This window comes from Rutilus rutilus (genome assembly GCF_951802725.1).
Source record: "Rutilus rutilus genome assembly, chromosome: 25".
Classification (NCBI taxonomy): Eukaryota; Metazoa; Chordata; class Actinopteri; order Cypriniformes; family Leuciscidae; genus Rutilus; species Rutilus rutilus.
The window spans coordinates 19902373-19917929 of record NC_140229.1 but is presented as its reverse complement, the minus strand read 5'-3'; the positions used below and the strand labels follow the sequence as shown (position 1 = coordinate 19917929).

At 39.1% G+C, this 15557-nt stretch overlaps 1 protein-coding gene across 1 annotated transcript in view; it reads right to left on the bottom strand.

Annotated features, from left to right (window-relative positions):
- The window catches only part of gnaz (guanine nucleotide binding protein (G protein), alpha z polypeptide), a 42954-nt gene extending 27799 nt beyond the window's left edge, over window positions 1-15155 (bottom strand). Inside the window, exon 1 of the mRNA XM_084400668.1 lies at window positions 14446-15155. The gene's annotated coding sequence lies outside the window, so the exon portion shown is untranslated. The remainder of the gene's footprint in view (window positions 1-14445) is intronic.
- Window positions 15156-15557: the final 402 nt, after the last annotated feature.

Here is a 15557-nt window from a genome sequence, read left to right as displayed (position 1 = left end):
TAAAAACATTTCCCGTGAAAAATTTGTTTAGTATAGTTTGCAAGAGTGCGATTATAAACTGTGAAAACGGACTAGTGAGTAGATGAGTTTACTTGTTCACCTCTATAGTCCCATTAAGTGGCTTATCAACAAGAAAAGTTAAAGCTTTAAAACTTTAAACCCGGTGTTTAAATCCCCAAATCAGAGTCTCTTTTTTTCTTTTCTTTTGGAATTGATGCAGTTGCACATCCAAAAACTTTAGGCAGGTGCACAATCAGATAAAGCACTTCACTAAAGAATAAACAAAAATCGGCACACTGCCACTACTGCTCCCAAAAATCTACTTATTCAAATTTGCACCGTCGGGCATTCGGGTTGAAACGTTGTACATTTTAATAAATGGATTTTTGGGAGCAGTAGTGGCAGTGTGCCGATTTTTGTTTATTCTTTATACATTTTCTGCTCAGTGTTTTACTTAATCTTTCCAACCTGGCAACCATGCACACACGATCTCTCTCTGCTGATGATCTGAAAACACCAACAAAAATGTATGAACAATCTCCATTGTGATATTCTGTTCATACAGCCAGTATTCCTTCATGAGGCCGATTGTGCTGTTTGCTGTGACTAAATCTGTGATCAAACCTTCTTACTGACAAACTGACAAATCCAAACGCGAATCTTTTGTGATTCGCTGTGATTCGAATCTTGCTTACGATTGTAGTAAGTTGCTGCAAAGTCTTTTTGTTGTTTTAATAGAAAAACATGACCAAAATTAGGAAGGCTGAAATACACTACAGTACTTTTTTACAGATTTTTGTACTGATTTGCCGTATGGTCAAGTCGACTCTAGTTGCCAAAAGAAAGAGCCAGCCTGAAGATTTTGAGTTGTCAGAGTTGACCGATATTGAAGATATTGGACATCCATCCATCATAAAAGTAATCCATATGGCCTTCTGAAGCGAAGCAATGTGTTGTTGTAAGGAAAATTATCCATACTTATAACTTTATAAACTATTCACTGGCTTCCGGTAATGGCCGTAGGGCCAGAAAAGTGACATTCCTCTGACTTTTTCCTCTTTTGTAATGTCTCTCAGCCATCTCTCTTTCTACAGTCTTTCTTCAAATCTCCCTCTTGCTCACTCTCTCTCCTCCCCCATCATGGAGCCCCCTACTGCTGATTGGCTACAAGTGTGTTGTGCTGCTCAGTTCAATCCACTTTCAACAGCATTTCTCAGAAATCGCTTACTGCACCTTTAACACTACAGAGCCCCTTGTGGCAAATGGCAAATGTTAGCAACAAAATACCCCTCCAGATAGTTTTGCCATAGACTGTAGTTAGTTTTTTCTTTCCTGTAGCTCAAACAGCAAATCATATCGCAGTCGCAATCGCGATGTCTAGTCTATGCGATTTATATGACGCAAAATGTTCCGATTTTATGAAATAAATAAATTTGGCCTTAAATAAAATAAAGAACAAAGGGAACAGAGCAAATTACTCAATGCACTTGACTAAATAACTTTTGTAGCTTTAATAAGGATTAGTCTATATTTAATTTATAATTTATGCAGTGCAGATAACTTTATTCATAACTTTATATATGTCCTAGGCCTACCTGTTAGACAGTAAGGGCACAGGTAAATATGACATTTATTTTTTTACTATTGTACTATTGAGACAAATAACAAGTTTGCAGTAATGCAAAGATGTCAATATATAATTTTGAAAAAAATATTATTTTAATTTGAAAAAAGTGCATTTAGTTGTTTCTAGTTTGAGTTGAGAAATACACATTTCAGCATTATCACTAATCTGTGTGTGCAATTTACTTGAGAACCAAGCAAGTTGACTCATGAAACCATTTGTTTATTATATCGCAATCGCAATATTGACCTCAATAATCGCAATATGACATTTTCCCCAAATCGTGCAGCCCTAGTCATGGGTTCGATTCCCAGGGAAAGAACTGATAAGAATGTAAATGTGTTTGGATAAAAGCGTCTGCCATGTTGTAAATCACAGAATGTGTGCCTACGGACCAACTAGCTTATCGATTTTTAATCTAATCGATAAGCTACGGTCAAAAGTTTGCGTTTTCAGGCCCCCAAAATGCTGTTGTAGTGTAAATAAATGGCCAAAATGCATACAAAGTTTTCCGTTTTGTAAACGCCCCCTTAGCTAGAAAGCTAATGGAATCTCCTTAATGTAACTAAATCAACTAGACCACTAATTCATGCAAGAAACTTGAAGTAATATTGTGATGAAAACTGACAGAAAATTAAGTTTTTCAAAGTGGCAGTGCAAACAATAATTTCAATGTCAGGGATGGCTCATTATGAACAAACGGATGTCACAATATGAACTTTCAACACAGAAAGTACACTAAACCCATGAAGGGCGCTAACGCTCCAGCAGCAGCACACACACCCAGCATGACTTGTCAGCTTTTAAAGATTGCCACAGTTGTAACAACAATTACAGCTAATGATTCTGATGCAACACATTCGACACTGCGCTAGTGCCAGAGCCATGAAGCAATAGAAGGACTGCTTTCTTTAATGATTAATACATAAAACATAAAATCAATCAAATAAAGAACTAGGCATGAGGTAATGCACTTGTGCACTTTAGCATGTGATTAACACTGACTGATTAACACTGTCATGGTCATTAAATCACCATGTATTGTTACACCCACTCGGACGCAACTGATCTAATCACTATTCTAGTCTGATACCACAGACATTTTGACCAAGGGGGCAAGTGAGACACAGCCTTCAAAAAAAAAGTCACGTGAAAGGAGGCGTGTTGCTGTGATTGGCTAATTACCCCTTATCATGCTTGAAACTTGGTCCGCTAATTGGCCTTAAGTGACAAGTCATCTAATTTTTAATTAAAACTGCTCCTTGATACATTTTAGCATCAATAGGTGTTTTTACTGAAGATTTAATGACTAACTACCCGAACAAAAGAATATGAGCAGAATTAAAATGAAGTTTTAATTGAATTTTATATTGCTTGAGACTTTGATGTAACTTTGATTTAAAAAAAAAAAAATGTATAGTATAAAACAAAATTACAATCTTGGAAGTAAATGCTGTTCCTTTAAACCAGAAACTGTCTAAACTAATGTAACATGAATTTATACTGGACTAAATAAAAACTAAGTGCAGAAAGGGAAATCTGCCTGCTCATTTCCTAAATATGAATCCTTAATCTACGAATGATTCAAATACTCACAATTTTCCTGGAAAGTTATCGTGTCAGTCTCGTTGAGTCAGGTAGCTCTTCTGGTGACTTTGACGTCAGCTTCCCATATGCTAATAATTTCTGGTTTGAATACCTCTGAAACAGCTATCAATGAACGAAAAAGGATAAACCCAAACCAAACGGTGGATTTTGAAAAACAGAAATGACAAAAACTGAAACATCAGATGGAAGTGAGATGTAACTGTCACTGGGTTTTTTCTGAGAATGTTTTCTGAGATTTGAGACGTAGATTGCAAAAACGATGGCTAACGTACAGTGTTCCAGCTCAGACAGGAATCGGCGTTCTCTTTTTGGAGTTCTGACTCATTGGTGGTGTACAGGAACCTGCCTACGTCAGAAACCATTTAGATGTAGGTCGCAGACTAAGAGAAATCCAGCATGCTGCATTTAAAGCCTTGCATTATGCAAGACATCTGATGTGGCCCAAAAAGCATCATTATAATATTTTGGAGTAATATTCATCCAAAAATCATATACTCACCCTAATGTTATGGTTCACTAAAAGGAGATGTTAGGCAGGATGTCTTGTCCATATAATAACAGTCAATGGTGGCAGGGGCTGTCAATGTTAAAAAAAGACCCAAAAAAACAATCATGAGTCCAGCCCAAATGACTCTATTCAAAATCTTATGAAGCCATACAATAGATTTGTGTGAGGAAAGACAGGTCTCAAATAAAAAAAAATTAGTCATGAAATAATTTGGGCCCATAAATTAAGATTTCAATCCCACGATTTATTAATTTGTGGCCACGTTTTATTCATTTGTTCCCTTGTTATATTTAAATCATGTCCACGACTTATCAAACTGATCCCTCGTTTAAGGTAAATCATGGTCATCTTGTACTAATTCATTACTTTATTTTAATTTTAATTGAATTAATAAATCAGATGAACAAATTCCTAACCTGCATGTCATGTACAGGACTCCATAAAACAAATGTGCATTTTGAATGCAATTTCCCATTATTGATGTCAAACTCGGCATGATACATCTTGATGCAACAATATATGTGAACATTAATGAGATTTGAGAGCTGCAACAGACAAGATTATCAGTGAATAATGACTTTTATCATGTTTTTTGGTCCCCATTCACATCATTGTATGGAAAAGAGCAACATGAACACTCTGCTAAATTTCTCCTTTTGTGCTCCATGAAGACCAACAACAACAATAACAACGACAAAAATGTACAGGTTTGGAATGGCATGAGGGTGAGTAAATGATAACAGAATTATGATTTGTGTGTGAACTATTTATTTAAGGCCATGGCTGGTGGGTTACCAGTACAACCTATTATTACATTCCTTTATGCCCTTTCTATCACAGATTCTGTTTAATTTCCGTTCTTTTTGCTATGACAAGATACTAGGCCTTCCAGGGAACAATTGCTTAGACCTGAGTCACGTCCAGCCCAAGTACTGGATCAAAGAGATAGAGGCCCTTTACTGTAAGTAATAGCGCTTAGAAGATTTTAATTATGACAGGTTGTGAAGATTGTGACAGAGTGTGAAGTGAAGAAGTGAGACAAAGCTTTATGAGAATGAATTAGGAGACACAGCGTCGGGTTATCAGGTTGAAGTCGTTCTGCATTATGACTAATTACTAAATCAGTCAAGGTCAGAATTTTTCCTCTTATCTTCGTCTGAAGTCACAGTATCTCAATAAACCACTGAGCTTCACTGAAAGCTCAATTAGTTATATGTCTATATATAAGCAAAGCTACTCAACTTTCGAAAGTCCAGGGGCCACGGAGCAAGAACATTTCAGCCTCAAATAAAAGTTACTTGCAAGTTAGCTCTGTGGTGTCTAACCGGAATGTTATACTGTGAGTGCAGCCAGATCTCATGAGAAAATGTAACTATTTTATGAGGTGACAACTTCGTATGAATTCATACAGTGTGATTCGTATGGAAACGTAAATATTTTTGAAAAAGAAATCATCTAAGTAAGCATAAAGGTCCACCCCTAAACCTAACCCTCAGTAGGGTGTAAATAATGAATTGTGTCCCTATGACAATGGAATAATGCATTTTTTAATGTATTTTTTATGTTTGCGACAAACGATGCAGTCCATTGTGTCACTCGCCACTTTCTAACTATTTTATGCTGTGGCTAATTCACGTGAATTCTTACAGTATCAGTTGTACGTTTTCTTGCGATCTGCTTACGCCCAACTGAGGGTTAAGATTAGAGGTGGACCATCGTGCTTACGTTTTTTTTTTCTTCTGAAAATCAAATCACATTGTACGAAATCACCACCTTGTAAAATAGTTCTGTTTTCTCATGAGATCGGGTTGCACTCGCAGCACAATATGCTAGATAGTTACCATGCAGCTAACTTGAAACTTTTATTTATTTGCCAAAAGCATTTGGCAATCTGTGAATGTTAATTTTGGCCTCTGGCCAAGGTCTTTAAAAAGGTTTTTATGCGCTCTACGGAAAATACAAAAAGGAGTGAAGCGTTGTGGAAAGTAGCATATTTACCATGTTTATGAAGTTCAGAGTGTTTCAGGCATATGCGTTTCATCACGTCTGAATGAAGGGATCGTATGCATTGGAAATGAGTGTGGGGGCGTCACATGATGAGCTTCAAACAATCACATTTGTCCAAAGCTTTGTACACTCATGGCCCAAAACCGACCCAAGATGTCTTGCTCAAAGGACACAGCTTTGTTGTACCACAGTGCAAACATCAGGAGAAACAATGAGTGGCAGTGTTTCAGTCAATAGCGGCCCCAAAACAGAGGACTTTTGATTTGGCTGGGGCCGGCGTAGATGGTGGGCGACTGTATAGCAGATCTGTTTTTGTCATAAAGGGTCCCATGAGAGGTAGGGGCATGGCCTGGCCCCTATTAAAAGTGTTGTTTTCAGTCACATGTGCTTCTTGCCCTGACAATGCATGTCTGTGTACTGTGAATGTTTTTGCATAGCTGCTAATGGGAACCGTCTATATAGGGGAAGCCGGACTGAAGAGGGAGAAATGGTGTACCAACTACTGGTTGGACTTTAAGTTCTGAGCCTAACAGTCTGTGTTTGTCCACAACCTTTTAACCTCAGCTGCTGTCAAATAAAGGAAAACAAAAGAGGTCTGACCAAGCTCAAGAGCGACATGTTGCTAATCTGTCTTCGAGCACTGCTTTGGTTGTGTGTAATGTTCAAATTCAGGCTTTGATAAGATATGGGCCATTTTGAGGCACAGCAGGTTTCTGAAGGAAGGGGTCGGTTTATCTCTGTGCTAGCCCTAGCTGCTGCACTTAGCTGGGGTGTGATTTCACTGTAAACACAGACCGTGAGGGGGAGTATCGGCACAAAACTGTCCAGAATGATGCTTATGAAAGGTTGTCAGACGAGAATGTACCTGACTTTGAAGGAACGTGCAACACTTGCCCTATCGATACAAGGTATAGCATAATGATGATTACAATCACTTTGCCAATACATTATTTTAAAGGGGATCTATAATGCAAAATTCACTTTTACATGGCGTTTGGACATAAATGTGTGTCGACAGTGTGTGTGCACAACCACCCTATAATGGTAAAAATCCACCCAAACCTCTTTTTTAAATCCCCATAAATCATAAGCTGTGTCTCAAAAAAAGGGCTGAATCCTGGCTTTCTGTTGGTCACTGCAGAAAATTCACGGGACCTAATTCAACTCGATGCAAAAATGTGCGTGGGGAAATCTTTCGTCCACACGTGAAATTCCAGATCATGTGGATTCCTATCGAAATGGCATGATTTTACCCATGAAAATTGGCCCACCAGTGGTAAATGGCTGATATGATCTTTTCTTCTATATTATGATGTACATCTACTGTAAGTAAAACAGATGGTTCTATCTGGTTGTTGATTGGATGGAGGCAGATCTGAATGCGAGCTTACGGTTGATTGTAAGAAAGGGACGGGGTAAAAGTGGACTTAATGAATGGAAAAGGGCGGCATATGTCACCAAAGAGAAGTCTGGGGGTTCACCAGAAGATCCATTTATGGCATATTGATTAAAAATTACATCAAAACAAAAGAAAAATCAAAACACTTGCATGGATGAATCGTTCACAATAAGATCTAACATGCATTTAGAAAATAGGGTGGATTTCTAATTCATGCTGACTCCGGAAACCAGTGAAAAATATTGATGACTCCTCTTGCACTACACAGATTTTTATCTAATCAAATGCTCTCTAGAATGTGAATGTCCCTCCCCCGATACCACATGCAACCGGCTAGCGAGCAGCAAGTCATGTTACCACTGTGACATTGCTAAAGCCTAGGGAGACGAGTTGTTAACATGTCCCACCACAACTTCCTGTTTCAATAGGAACATACAACACAGGAAATATAAGACTACACATGTTTCATGTGGTCTTTAACTTGTATTGAACTTGGAATATTCCCCTATGTGCAAAACATAACTGTAGCACAGCAGTTTGACTATCATCTAGCTTTAATAGTTCAGGTAGCCTATTTATTTGACAACATTGGCAAGGTTAGACTTACTCAAACCCTATGCATCCTGTGGAGCATCCTTGTATGCTTTTGCATGGTCATAACAGCGGTCATATGACTGAAGGAGAGCTCATGGGGTGGTGGCACCCCTCCACCTACCCCTCAGTCATATGACCGCTGTTACGGCCACGCAGAAGAATACAATGATGCTCTGTGCATAATGAGAACAGAAAAGATGACCCTCTTAGCTCATCTATGCTCGGTCACACACACACAAATACTGTAGGACAGTTCTTGCAGCAGTCCCAGAAGAAAATCGCATCGCTCAGAGGTGCTCTTTCATAGTCCGGGAGACTTAATGGAGTTATGATTCATTTAAGCATCAACTGCTAAGTCTATTATCCATTAAGTCTCCTTAATTTGCTTAGAAATAAGGCAGGAATAAATGAAATTTATTGGAAAATGGAATTTATGCAAATAAGATGCAAACTGTTTACACACAGTAAGAATATGATGGCACCTGCAGTGTATATAACATTACAGAAAAATTGAAAAGAAATGATGGGGGGGGGGTATGGGGGGGGAATGGGGGGGGGTATTAGGAAGCAGGAGACTTAGTAAAATATTCAATATTTTCTAGAGATTTGTGATTGCTTTCCTATCAGGTGTGATGGCAATACTTAGCAATTAGATCAGGGTTTCTCAATCCATTCATACAAATGGCATAATCCCTAACTGTATAATCTGTATGAAAATACCTCTCAGCTCATCAAACTCTGACTGATACATTAAAATCTGCTTTATGTCATTGAAGTTGGATGCGGTTCACGTAAGCGGAAAATGTGATTAAATGACCACACGTGTATAACTTCATCTAAATAAATTGCGAATAAGCCAGTTGATATGCTGGATTTTATAATCGAACATGTCATTATGATGCATTACATTATTATGTGATTTTTTTGTTAAACCATTGTTTAATTCAGGTATTGTTAAAGCTTCTAAAACCACTTCCCTTGGTGGCGTGTGTACACAAAAACGATGCAAACACCTCAGAGTCCCTCTCCCCGTACCTGCTGACCTAGATAAGAGTACGTGCCTCCTCTTCCTGCCAAGTGCCATTTCCGAGTGATAGAGCCAGACGTCGCATACAGCCACGCTTGACCAATGGCTCATCCAACATGCTCACCTTTACACCTTTAGTTTCAAAACATCATGCGTGTAACACTTGCAAATGAGTTTCTATTTTTCAGGTAAATTCAGTCTATGTTTAAATACTTTCACCTATTCCAGTTTAATATGTAGAGATGACTATAAGTAAGACATTTGTAGGTTGATGTACCTGAAAAATGTAAAAACTGGCTCTGTTTCTCTATTCCGACCAGCCCAATGTAGCAACAGCTCAACCAATGGAGGACATTTGGGGGAGGGGCTATCTGTTTGTCCAACCAGTGGCAGAAGTGGAAGTGTTCAGGAAACATACTGTTTCATATTGTAAAAAGTATGAATATTTACATAATCCTTTTTTTTCTCTAAAATAATAGCCTGCTAATACATAGTTTTTAGTTTAATTAAGTTTAAAATGTATCATTTTTAATTACATAGTGACAAATACATTTTGATAAAAGTACAAACATTCTATGTAGTTTCTCACTTAATGAGAGCATACAACTTAGTCTTGAAACATATATATTAGATAAAAAAATAATTATTTAATAAAAATAAAGAAAGCATGTCACACTGCTCTCACACACTGTTTGAAATTCCCCCCAAAAAAGTAAACCAATACATTTGTATAGTATTTATTAATCTTTGTTAACATTAATAAAAATACAATACACTGTTAGATAATTTTAGCTCAGGTATATATTAACAACTCTTGATTTTAATAATGTATTAGTAAATGTAATTAACTAAGACTAAAAAATGCTTTGAAAGTATTTAAGTTCATGTAAATATTCTTATAAGATAAAGCATAATATATTCTATCTACTGCAAATAAAGTCCAAAATAACATTGTTTCTAAAAGCCAAAATAGACCATGTCATTTCAGTTCTCGAAACTACTTCCTTCTGCACATTTTAACACAGTGTTATGAAACCTTTTCTTTGTGATATGCAAAACTGCGCTGTGGAACAAACTGCTGATAACGACTGTACACAAAAGCCAATACCGAGTTGACTCATCAGGAGAAATGTGATCTTGACTACAGAATTAACAGTCGGATCCATTTCATCCTGCTGATGTCATGACAACTGTACTTTTGTGCCAAATCACTTTGCTTTGTAAATGAACACGCATAAAGGTGCAATAAGCAAACATGTAAAGGTAATACGGATACAAACTTAACATGAATGGGAGGGTGGCATAATTTAAAATGTCAAGTTTATACAGTTACCTTGAGTACCTTAAGTAACCAACCAGAACACTCTGCAAATCTACTCTGAAACAACATGCTAAGAACCACTCAGAACGCCTATACAAGTGTACAATGTTTATCGCGTATGATCACCAAGAATATATCCTTGTTCAAATGGGGATGGCATAAGCAGGGCCTGTTTGTTTAGTTCACAGTAACATGAGGTCAAGCCTGTCCCACTTATGGCAACAAATCGGGCAACTTTTCTTCCAGACCGAATGAGCATAAGCTCCTGGCTTTACTTTGAATCTTCTAACAATCTTTAAACCTTAACAGAACCAACTTAAGACTTGGATGTGACTTACATCATATAGAATTCCACAGTTCTTCTTATAAGCAGACCTCTTGGTTGGTTTCAATTCAACAAAAGGCCTCTCTCACATGTGTTTCTATAAAACAAGGGCCTGGTCACCTCTTGATCCCAAACTTGTCAGAGTGTTGGATTTTCCATGCTCTCACTGAGAAAAGCCCTTTCAGTCCACTTCACCGAGTAGCTACTCCAATTCTAGCCAATCTATATCAGAAGACAAGTCTTGCACTGTATGAACGCTGCCTTTTTTTTAATATGATATCTCTGAAAGAGAAACTCCAGCTGAAAGGAGAGCTTATTATTTGTCATATGTGGGATTGGAATGATCAATCAGAACCTTCATGTTGTTCCAAACCCGTATGAGTTTATTCCATGGAACACAAAAATTTGAACAAATGCACTGGTCACATTATTTCCTTGAAATCACAATGAATTGGGACTAAAATCTCAAAAAGGATGCAAAAGTGCATTTGTGCAGTGCACTATATTATTTGAAGTTATTTGAAGTCTTTACAGGTTTGTAGTACTGATGTCCGAATGGATCACTCTGCTGAGTCAGATCTTTTTATGAATCAATTGGCCCAGTTCATAAAAACAGAATAATTCAGTCAACATTCATTGTAAGTACATGTAAAACAGCAACATGGTCTTCAGAATTTCATCTTTTGTTTTTAAAAAGAAATATTCATAATATTTTCAACAACACGAGGGTAAGTTATGACTGTAAAGTTTAATGTAATTGTTTTTTTTTTTTTTTGTGTGCACAAAAGCCCTATGCCCAACTATGCCATTAGTTCCAAAATCGCATACTCTCTTAAGTAGGTACTTATTTTGAATAATCCACTGCATGCACACTTCAGAATCTCTCCAGAAGTAGTAGGTCATCCAGAGACTTTTTGCATACTCTTTTATGAGTACTGTGAATTCAAACATACTACTCTTGTCACATACTATTTTTTGCCTACTGTATAGTAGGGATGTAGCTATAAAAAAAAAAAACATTTTCCAAACACTCTGTCCAGCTTCCATTGGTTAGACAAACAGATAGCCCCGCCCCAAACTGACACCATTGGTTGAGCCACTGTTTCTATGTCAAAACGCCCAAAGAGTGAAATGTTGAAAGTACCACGTGTTACCATTTTCTGGTAAGTCAACCTATTCTGCATATTCTATGCACATTAAACTGGGATAAAAGACATTATTTTAACATCATCTTTAAGGACATGATGATGATAAATTCAGAAAGACTGACCGACTTCCTGAGTGTAGATTTAGCATGCTTGTAACATGCTGCACATTTGAGCTATTAAATAATCACCATTCGCTTTAAGCACTATTGATGATCTGACTAATCCGCAAACCTTTAAAAATGTCACACATTTTACTGCAAAACAGTCAGGAATCATAAACAACACATCAGGAAGGATAAATAAAACTAATTACTGTTTTAATAAGCAGTACCCGTTAGAAACTGTATCCTCAATGGCAGATGTGTGATTTGTCCTGAGCATTAATGAACAGCTGGCTATCAGAGCATGTAAGGTCACCAGCGAGGTGTTTTGCCAAACCACTACCGTGGTGCCAAAAACTGGTTATGATCATTCAAGCATTCTCTCTGAAAGCAGCATGTGTATATTTTGGCATTTCCCTTTCAAGAATGTTCCTATCAATGTTGAACCTAGACTAGAATTTCTTTCTCCCGATTATTTTCATGCATCCCATTTTTGTCTTTTAAGCATACTCTCAATAACAAGGGCAGAATTATTTAGTCTCCATCAGACTTATGTAGTGTGACGCCACAAATGAAACACTCCAGTGAACACTTCGGTGACAGAAGCATGTTGAATAATAAATGTGACTTTCTTTTGTAAAATATGAATTACAATTAAATTCGTGTGCATGCCGTGCTTTGCTATCAAAGCGGCTAGCTCAGGTATTTTTAAAACATGACCCAAATGCATAACAATCCGTCGTTCTGTGCTTTAGATGGTTTTGTTTACAGCATAATTTCGGTTCACAGTTAAATGAGCTACCTGGCAATCAAGTGAAGTTTATTTTTAACCATCATTTGAGACTGAGCTTTCATTGTGATCATGTTGTTGTTGACGTTTATAGTGTTTGAATATCACTGACATTGATGCCTGTGTTTTGACAACCCATGACTTTCCTCGCATTCTTATAAGCAAATAAGGAGCAGTATTAAAATGAGGGTGTGCCTCCCATAACGGCCATCATTTCAGACGACAGCACAGGATGTACAAATATTAACTGGTTCTTAGCTGATGTTGCACAACCATCCTGCAGTTTGGTCAGTTTGTGGGTTGTGTATGTGTGTGTGTGTGTGGGGTGTGGGGTGAGGGGGGGGGAGCGCTGGCAGTATCTGCTCATCTTTGCATGGTCTGTGTTTTCCTGTCTTTATGAGTAACACAGCATCTTTACTGTATTAGCACTCTATTGAGCAACACCGGTGCTACTATGCTGTAATGAAGTGAACTTAGCTAGCATAACTGCTCGCTGGCCTTGCCAAACCTCCCCAGAGGAAAATCATACTGCTCAACGGTTGCTCTGTTATAGCTCAGGAATTCTCAGCTACATTTAATTTAATGTAGATGTTTCTCCTAAAATTCGGAGAAACGAAAATGCACTGTTTATTGGCATCTGTGGTATCATGAACCTTTCTATTGCACAAAGAGTGTAGAAAAAGGTTCTTTAGATTATTAATACAAAAAAAAAAGAGATTATTTTAAGCACTGTTGATTAAAAAAAAATGATGGTATCGCTTTGAAAAAACCCTTTAGGAACTTTCTATTTTAAAGATGTTAACAGAGTGTAAGAATTGTAAGAGCAGTGATATCGATGTGGATACCATAGCTCAAATTATTCGGTATAAGAGGAATGTGATGAGAAATTATTGCGTTTATATCGAAACTTCTGACTTTGGCATCTAGGCACAGTCTGAGACACTGCTGAGAAACTCTCTACTTTTACTCTAGAGAAGCAAACTCTCTTTACTCAAGAGAGGCAATTTGCTTTTCCTTTAATCTCATTGCTATTTAGGAGAAACAATCGAGACTTTAATGAGACTTCATTTGTAATGGGTCCGTGGGCCTCCCCGTACATCCGTTCCCTTGCTTGTGGCGGGTTCTCGCAAAGCCCTCTTAGGATATATTTTATCTTTCTCTCTCCTTTCATTTTTTTGTACCGCATCATCCTCCGCCCCTCTGCCCCTACTATCTCTCCACCATTATACCCCCACCCCAGCCACCTAACCCCTCCCTGTGCAGGTTCCCTCACACACATGCACACACAACCCTGTCACTAGGCTACACTGCCCTCCGCTGCCCTAATAACAATCCCAGGAATTTTAGACAGGGCAAAAATGCTTCAAATGACACTTACTGGGGAAGGGAAGGGGGCCTGCCGACGGGGGAACCGCGAACCCGCCTCTGGCACACGCAAACACATCAACGGCGATCAATGGGGAGCAAACGCGTCGTTGTTTAACGTTGGGGCAGTGGGAGTCAAAGATCAGCAGGAGGTATGGCCGAAAGGAGAATATTGACACGGGCTTTCGCTACGCTGCCAGGAGAAACAGCAGCCCTGTCTTTACACAGGGTGTGCACCTAATTCAGCTCCTTCCATATTCACCAGCCAGCAGAGCGTGGCATGAACACACTACACCTAGTGCACTGCTCCATTTGAGATTCAATAATATGTGACCAATTAACATTGCACAAGCTGAATCACTAGGTACAATACGTGGGCAAGAAACTGAAGATGCTTAGTCCTTAAACATACACTCGTGAGCCAATCCAGGACTCATGGGGGCTGCTTTAGCATCATCCCTGAGCATCACCTCACAGAGATGGAGGAAAATACCATTCTCCTGCCCGAGCTACTAAACACGGTCACATTCCCAAGCCAAAAACAAAACCCAAGGACACTACCAGGGAAGCTAGCCTTGGTGTAACAACAGGAATAAGGGTGTGTGGAAGGAAGAAAATATTTCCTCACCGTTTCACCGCTTGCCGTCCATTCACCAGCAACACTGCAGACAAACATTCGCTTGGGAGGCAGAGGGAGCGCGCGATCCGTCCCCTTAGTCCTGAATCACCAACATCCTCAGATCCGCCTGAATCTCCTCTCACACATGCACTCATTCACTGTCGCTCTTTCGTTGTGTCGTGCTCTCTCCTCCTCTTATAATTGTCGGTGTGCTATTTCCCCTCTTGTTAGCTCCAAGGCAGTTAAGAGACACTGCAGCGATGGGGGAGGAGGGTGTGTGTGTCTGTGCGTATGTATGTGTGCTTGTGTTCAAGTGTGTTCGTTCGTGAGTGAGGGAGTATGAGAGCAAAGAGGGAGGAGTCAGTGGGGATAGAGGAGAAGAGAGGGGAAAACAGCTAGTAGGATTAAATCCTGAGGAGAAAGAGAAAGCAGAGCGGGGTACAGAGAGATTTCTGGAGGAGAAAATGCAAGCCGTATCGCAAAGAACGACGGGTATGAATTCTCTGTGTGCATGCGAGATCTGGCAGATGTTCTGCAGCCCTGCTGGTTTGCTCGGCTAGCTGCAAGAGTTGGTCCACAGCAGGGTTGGTTGCGATTCATTGATGGCTGAAAGAGCTTGTAGGAAAATGATACAGAGCGAGAGATAGAGGCAAAGGAGGGAGTTGAAGAGGAGAGAGGAGATGACGGCAAGGGACCAGGAGGGGGTTGGATAATGCTGTAATATGTTGCTTCTGTGCCAACTGTTTCTGTGACAGAATGACCACTTCCTCTGCAGCCATTGGTCCCCTGCTTATACGGATAGATGTGCTGACAAATAAAATATCCAGCAGTGGCTCGTGGGTGATTGGAGCATGCTCCCCATCCCGCCCCCTGTTGAAGCAACAAGATTCTGCCTCACCCCAGGCAGCTGAGGACCACATCCAGTGCGTTTGCGCCTTGCATCCCAAACAACACCTCATGGACACTAACATGCACATGTTTGGTTGCACTACACATTCAGAGAGGTGTAGCGAACATAAAGGTGCAACCTAAAGTACATTTTAGTTTGGGAAAGAAATTTCTGTAGTCTAAAGATTTCTCTTGCTGTAAGAAAAAATCAGTAGTCTTTGATTGCTTAGTGT